This window comes from Erithacus rubecula (genome assembly GCF_903797595.1).
Source record: "Erithacus rubecula genome assembly, chromosome: 3".
NCBI classification, from domain to species: Eukaryota; Metazoa; Chordata; class Aves; order Passeriformes; family Muscicapidae; genus Erithacus; species Erithacus rubecula.
This window is the reverse complement of record NC_136689.1, coordinates 114,791,027-114,799,232: the sequence shown is the minus strand read 5'-3', so window position 1 is coordinate 114,799,232 and position 8,206 is coordinate 114,791,027.

Genomic DNA, 8,206 nt, shown 5'->3' with positions numbered 1-8,206 from the left:
CAGCTCTTGACCAGCTCTGCAGTGGAACTCATAACATGGTTATGTACCATTATTGTTCTCCTGCTCAACTTCTATTGCTTGTCATAGTCACTTGTTGCATACAAAGGAACAAAATGAAAAATTACCTTTGAAATACACATTAGGCTAATTTCAGGCCACAGATACTAAATGCATTAATCATAATTTCTGGCTTACAATGTGCTGCTGCTGCAGGGCTGATCTAAGTTTGTTTTGGAGGCTTCCATACTGCATTTCAATAATACAAAATGTTTGGATTCATTTTAAGTTTTCATCTTTAATCCTGAGTTTCCTGGGGGTTTTGGAATGTTTACTTTTGGGATAATTTATGCTTTATACAATATGACATTATGCTTTATACCTTAAGTCGCTGATTCTCCTTTTCAACCATAGCTCTGTCTTCATGTGGGTTTTGTTTTTGTTTTGGTCTGGAAATTTTAATAGCTATTACTCATTTAGGCCTTTTCATCCAAACAGATTCCAGTGGATTTGAAGTTAAGATCCGAGTTATACAATGAAAATTTGTAATTCAGTAGGGAAATGCAGATACCCTGAAGCAGAAGTTCAACAAGACTTTTAAGCAGCAGCATCTGTATAGTAAAAATATGTTTAATTGTAGCTTATAAATTAGAGATAATTATCAGATGTACTGTTTTGTAGAACAGTTTCATTCTTCTTTCAGCATGACAGTGGTGATGGGGAGTTAGAAGAAAGCTGTGGTAATTTAATAGTTCAAAGTATTTATTTTCTTGGAAATTGCACCAGTAGACTTCTGTACAAACAAGCACAGTATGTAAGTACACAGCAGTTCCTTTTAAATTCAAGGAAGACACAGCAAGTGTACCTGGCCAGTAACTTTCCTTACTTAATTTTCTTCCACAGGCCTTTGAGACTTTAAATTGAGCACACAACCATTGTCCCAGTCAATATGTGTTTATACAAAGAAGCACCCAACTTCTGTGAGAGATACCTAATAGATATCTCTATTGCTACTTTGTAGAATTCTCTTTGCATAATATGATCCAAAGGTTTTGCACGTCTTGTATCTGCATAAAATATGAAATAATAGTTTCATCTCATATTAGTGTATGACTATATTTAACCTGTCCTTGTTTATGATAGAAGTGAACTTATTTTTTTTTTGCATGTAGGTTCACACACAAAGTTTTTAGTCACAGATGGCTTAATTTAAAATACCAAGTTGTTTTATAGCAATATGAATGCTGATGTTTAAATGTTCATGTGAACAGTTGTCCATTGAGTTACGTTTCTTGTTACTTGCTGAGCACATGGTGTTATAACTCAGTTTAAAATATACATGTAGTGGGGCTGTACCTATTGCCTGCACAGGATGCTTTCTGCAGTGTTCAGGAACTAGAATAACAGGGCCTTTGTCTTTGAGCAGCCATTTTTAGCTAGTGTTATTCCAAATTCTGAGATCAGAATTCCCTGCATTGAAGATCATTATCACAAAGGAGTCATCCCCATCTACACTCACAAACAGGTATCCTGAACAATGGAGAATCATTAATGGATAGATGCCTTAACTCTACCAAGCAGTTGTGAGACTTCAAAAGTATTAGTAATAAGGGTAATCTTGAGAACAATTCATGTTGTTCAGATACAATGATTTATTCTTCTCCATTTGTATTCACTTTTTATTTAGAAATTAGTTTATGCAAATGAATGCCACATACCAGGTGGCTGACAGCTGAAGTAATGCAGTAAGTACTAAAGCACTTACATATGGGTTCTCTTCAGTAAGATTTTTTGAGACAGACATGCATTTCAAAATACTGAGTGTCTTTTACATTTCAATAAATAAAAATATTAACACAAATAATTTCTTCTTCTAATAGTATTTGCCAACATATTAAAATTACAGAATGCTGCAAATGCTGAATTGTGTTTGAACTTCTTCCCTATCCTGTTCTGTTTTCCTTTTTTAAAGCATACCTGTATGCTCAGCTTTCTCATGTATGCAAATTACATTTGTAAGTAATTTATAAATACTAATACCACCAAAATCCAAAGAAGTATATGTGACTTTCTGGCAATCAAATACAAAGGACTAAACTGTAATTTCTGATAGAATACTGGTTTGCCTCATTGTGATTGGGCTAGAAGAAGAGCCATTCAGATTTATTCTGTGATTACCAGGACAAAGATGCTTCATTCTTCTATCAGATCTGCTTCTCCTTTGAAGTTTCTTTCAAATGTTTGGTAAGGAATGGAATGACAGCTCCAAGAAATTAATTTTATTGATTGAAGATTGAATGGCTTGGCTTCTGTTGCAACAGGAAAGAGAAAAAAGAATGTTTTTTCTTGCCTTTTTCATTTTTACATTTTCTACATGGAGCTGTGAGAGACTGGCTTCTGTTTCTATTTCCCTATTATCCTGTCCTCCAGCCTATGTAACATGAAAGTAGGCAGGAGAAGATGAGAGAGTATAGGAAATGCCCTGCTGATGGACCATCTCCAAAGGCAGCTATAGGAGTGATGTTAAGGGAGAGCACCTGAACCTGGCCACTTTTTTACCTGTTTTGAATGGATCTAGTAGCTTTCTAGAGTATTTCTAGTTCTAGTAGGCTGGGAGGGCATGATTAACAATTTTGTTTGCTTTATCCTCCAACTTTATGTTTTATTAGCTTTCATCATACCGTCACCTCAGCCTTCTCTCTAAATTGAGAAGCTTTTTAATGTTGTTATAAAGCTGCCACTTTAGCCACTTGTTAATTTTATTTGCCCTCCATACATCCCACATCCTACTTTGACCTTGACACACAGAGCCCAGACCTGCACTGTACTCATGATTTGGGTACACCAAGTTTTAGAGAGAGGCAAAATAGTTCTCACTCATTCCCTTGTCTCCTTTATAAAAAGCTAATTAGGTGATCAGGCTATTTATTAGGATCAATTTTATTCTAAATTTGTCTGTATCCAGCAGCTCCCATTTGTACCCTGAAGCACACAGATTTTCAAAACCTCAACCCTTACTCTGAGAGCCCCTACTCTTTCCCACTCTGGGAAAGTGAGAGTTAGTAATTGTTAAATGTTTGCCTAGATTTCTTACATATCTACTGGAGACTGAGCCTTTCTGAAGGTTTATGCTAAATGGGGATTTTAAATAATAATCTCAGTACACTGAAGAAAAACAAATTTTAGAAAATGTTTCAGTCTCAAAAACTCTTTTTGGCACCATTAACCACAGGTGTCTGGGTTTTGTCACAGTCTCTGTAATCTCACTTGAAGAAATATTTTTGCTTCAGGAGAAGCTAATAAAGAGGCTGACCTTGAGCTTTTGCTTTTGAAAAGCATCACAAGTTCTTCAGTTGTTCTTTACCTCACATTCATGTCAGGTCAGAAGAAATATTCCTTGAGCTTTTCATAAATTATCCTTTATTCTAATACCAGAATAACAGGCAATTGTGACCGAGTTACAAGAGCTCTGTTCCCCATCTATCTTTGATATTCCATGAAAAACTCCCCTTACTGCTGTTCAGACCCTTTTTGACAGGGGACTCTCTCGTTTTCCTTGCCTTTGGTGGCAGTGTGCATGCATGCTCAGATTAAATAGAATGAGCTCTCTTAAACTTGATATTTAGTAAGTGAAGCATAATGTTCTTGCATTTCTATCACTGTGCCTTTATCAAATTTTGACTGCATCTGGTTTTGGATATTTTGATTTTACCTTAACTTGTCCAGTGTTTCATGAAATGTCAGTGTGACAGATATATTTGATTTTAAAAATATAATGCTGCCATGAACCTGGGTAGAGGATCAGTCCTGCACAACATAGCACATTGCCATAAGACACCCAGTGTTTCTACAGTAGTCCTCCATTTATTATGAACTGTAATGCCAGTTGATTATTAATGTTAATTATGAAAAATGGAAGAATACAAGTTGCGAAGTTAATTGCTGACATGATAATATTTTGCTTATAAGGTTAAAATACAGTAAATCTAATTAAACATTGTTCATCTTATTTACTTTCTCCCCTTTGCTAGATTTTAAGTTCGTTTTTTTGGTTTTTGTTTTTTATGTCAGTGTTTTAAAATAAGCTCGGTATATTTCTTTCTCTTTGATAAATATGCTATTTATTTTGTCTCTTTTTATGCCTGTGCCCCAAAAATTCCAAATCATTATTGGACTCTCATTAGACCACTAAAATTTCTCACTGAGAGGAGTCAAGTACTGGAACAGGCTTCCCAGGGTGGTTTAACTGCCTGCATCACTGGAGGCATTTAAAAGTGCATATGTGACACTTAGGGACATGGTTTAGTTGTGGACTTGGCAATTCTAGGGCAATGATTTTTCCAATCTTAATGATACTATTATATTTAACATATTTATTGAAATCCCAATATAAGGTATTTTGTGTGTCATACCATAAACTAGGTTAAGATCAAATAATAAAAACAAATACTGTAAAAAGCCAGAAAAAATGTATATACTACACAGCTGAGATAGCACCATTTTAAGGTGCAAGTCCCTAAGAGTTGAAAATTATTAAAATATGGGGTGATAAAATATAAGATTAATTGCATGCACATAGAACTTTTTTCATGTGTCAAGCCTTGAAGAACTGACATCAGAGAGTATCCAGTTAGTTGAAAGATTTTTCTTGAGTTAAAAACAATTATGTTAAACCTTTAAGGAATTAATGAAGTATCTTGTTCCTCAGGGTGTATTTTTATGAGCTGTAATTTTACTTTTGAGAGCCTCAGAATAATATCCACAAGGAAATGTGTAATTTAGGAAAGTTAATTTCGACCCTCAGATGAAACCTCTAACATATGAAATATTTGCTGTGACGTTTGGTTTGTTTTTAATTATGAAAAATTGCTTCATACAGGGCTTTCCAAAAACTACAGTATTCTGGGAAGTAGCATGGTCCAGTGGATAGGTCACAGGACTGTATCTCAGGAGAATGGGGTTTTCTTCCTGGCTTTTCAAAAACCAGAAGTGCATAAACTTTAGCAAAGCATTTTTCAGAGAAAGTGTCTGTTTCCCTCTATGAAATAAGATTGATCATTAGCCTTTTAAAAATATAGGTGATAAAGCATATAATGCACTAAAGGTCATACATCTCTAGTTTATCAGACATTACCACCTTTATTAAAAAAATTGTAATAATGCTGTTAGTGAAGAATATTTACTCTGTTTTGCATAGTTTTTCTCTTTAGATCATCACAGATAGGAAATGGCTAAGTCCTTTGAGGGGATTATAAATGTATTGTTTTCAGAACTCTTCATTTTCAAGTGAAACGTATTCAACTCCTATGTAAATTTGTCCATCATTTCCTGTGTGAATTTCTGTTTGCTCTAGCCCAGATTACCTTAGGGCTTATGTGCAACTGCAGTGGCATTACTTTCTTATAAAAGGAAATTAATTTATGTGCCTGCATCTAATGGCATGCAATCTTTAGTAATTACAACCATCTGAACTTTCTTCTCCAGCTGAAGACAAATTGCACTCACATCATTTGAGGTTAGAATTAAGCTTATATTTTAAATCTGTTTCTAAGGAAGGCATTTCAGTCTGAGTTCTACAAAGCTGGAAATCTAACTAGAGAAAATGGCAGATACTGTTTCAACATAAAACAAGATGTATGTATTTTATATGGTGACACAAGCTCCAAACTAGCTCCCCATCATTCCAAGTTTGTGTGGAAGTTCTTCCTTTTCCACTTTAAAAATTCTTCTTAGGACATCTAGGTAAAAATCTGAGAGTAGCATAAATGGTTTAACAGAAATATTTATGTAAATAATCAGCTGGGGATAAATAACACATCAATAACATTTTACACCTATTTAAGAATAAAGAATGACTGGGTAAGCACTCAGATATCTATACAGTCTTTGAGAAAATAATGCTGAGATATCAGTACATCTTTGGACTGTTTCTGAATCGGATTATTATATAATATTTTTTACTTTCTATTCTTGATTCATCTGTCAGACTTCATTACAATATTTGCCAAGTTGTTATAGCTCTCCAAAGCTTCAACTTGCTTAACTTAGGAGTTTTGCTTGCCCCAGCCTACATACTGGTTGGGCTGTACAAAACAGACTTAAGAAACTTAACACCTTGTGAGGTTATAGTAACTGTAACCAGGCAATCATGGTTTAATAGGATAAAAGCTTTTATTTTATTTGAAGTCCTAGAAGGATCAAATGATACAAATACAAATCTTTAGACTGAACTTGCTCTATTGAAATATAGTCTCTTTAAAGGTAGTTGAACTTTCTTCACTTTTGTTTAGTTGTTGTGTTTTGGGGGTTTTTAATTATAATAGTTTCAAGGAATTTGTTCACTCGTCATAAACATTAAAGCCTTTGACTGTCTGGAGCATCAGTTTTTGTTTCTAACAGGAAAAAAGATGTGTAGATCTCTTGTCTGTGCTCCTACAGAAAATAAGCCAAAGAATTGACCTGTGGCCTCTGTCAATGTTGTATGTTCTTTTGAATGCAGTGCTTCTCTATGAAATACTTTTTCCTTCTAACATGGTTTGGGAGCTTTCTAAAAAGAGATCTAAGAGTGTGAATTAATCTTGCAAAAGTAAGGCAACATGAAATGTAGTCTTTTCTCCTGTTCTGAACTTACAGCAAACCTTTGCAGAGGGCTCAGTATTGTTGCTAAATAAATGTAGAACCACTGTACTGTGCATGGAAAATAGAGAAAGCAGGGTGATGTGTAAGTGTTCTTGGCTTTAGGAAAAAGATATTGTGGTCAATGACATCTTGCATGTAAGCAAAACAAAGAAAGTAACCTATACCCTGCAATGAAATTTTAAAAATTTCAAACCAAAAGAATATGAAATCCCATTCTTTCTTCCCCACCTTTCTGAGGATGTGGGAACAAAATGCTCTGTGTTCTATGGATATGAGATGGGAGTTTGAGATGGTGGCTTCAGGTCTGCAGACCATAGTGTTCAAGCACATGAAGTGTGCATAGCAGGATGATAACACTGCTAATTCTCCATTTTTATAGATACTTGGATGATTTTGTCACTTAGAGGTCTGAATAAGATAATTCCTAACATCTGTTGCCAAAATAAATTTGTACTCAGTACAAATTTAGAAGCCAAAGTCTTGAGCAAAGTCTTGTTTTATGGTGGACTTTTTTGTCTAAAAACAGTGTGCTAGTTAAGGAATAGAATATGCAGCAGCCAAACAGTCAGGAAACATTAATGATTTTATTCCATTTATTAGTGTTAGGGCTGAATGGCTTTACATAGCCATAGCTATCAGTATTGGGACCAGTCAGTTTAACACCTTTGTTGGCAACATGGATACTAGGATCGAGTGTACCCTCAGCAAGTTTAGTGACAACACCAAGCTGTGTGCTGTGGTAACATGCTGGACAAGAGGGGTCTCACCCAGAGACCCCTTAATAGGCATGAGAGGTGGGCCCATGCAAATTTCCTGAAGTTAAACTAGGCCAAGTGCAAGGTCCTGCACCCGGGTAAGAGCAATCCCAAGCACAAGCATGGGCCGGGCTGAGAAAGGACAAGAAGCCTGACATGTCTCAGCAGTGTGCACTCACAGCCCAGAAAGCCCAACTGTGTCTTGAACTCCATCAAAATAAGTGTGGCCAGCAAGTCAAGGGAGGTGATTCTTCCCCTCTATTCCACTCTTGTGAGACCCCCACTTGGAGTACTTATGTCCAGGTCTGAGGCCCCTAACACAAGAAAGGCATGGACCTGTAGGAATGAGTCCAGAGGTGGGCCACTAAGTTGATTACAGGGCTGGAGCACCTCTCCCACTACCTAAAAAGGCTTACAAGAAGAACAGAGATGGACTTTTTATAAGGGCATGCTGTGATAGGACAAGGGGGAATGGCTCTAAACTGGAGGTAGGTTTGGATTAGCCATTAGGAAGAAATTCTTCTTTGTGAGGGTGCTGAGGCACTGGAATAGTGTTAAATGGTTGCCCAGAGAAGTTATGGATGTCTCATCCCTAGAATTGCTCAAGGCCAGATTGGATGGGGCATTAAACTGGGTTACTAGGAGGTGTCCCTTCCTATGGAAGGGGTGTTGGAATGAGATGATTGTTAAATGGATCTTTAAGGTCCCTTCAACCAAAACATTCTAGGATTCTGCAATTCCATGATGATTTCTCAAATATCGGAGCCACCACCACAGCCCCAAGAGTACAATGAGGGCTACAGCCCAGCTCTGCC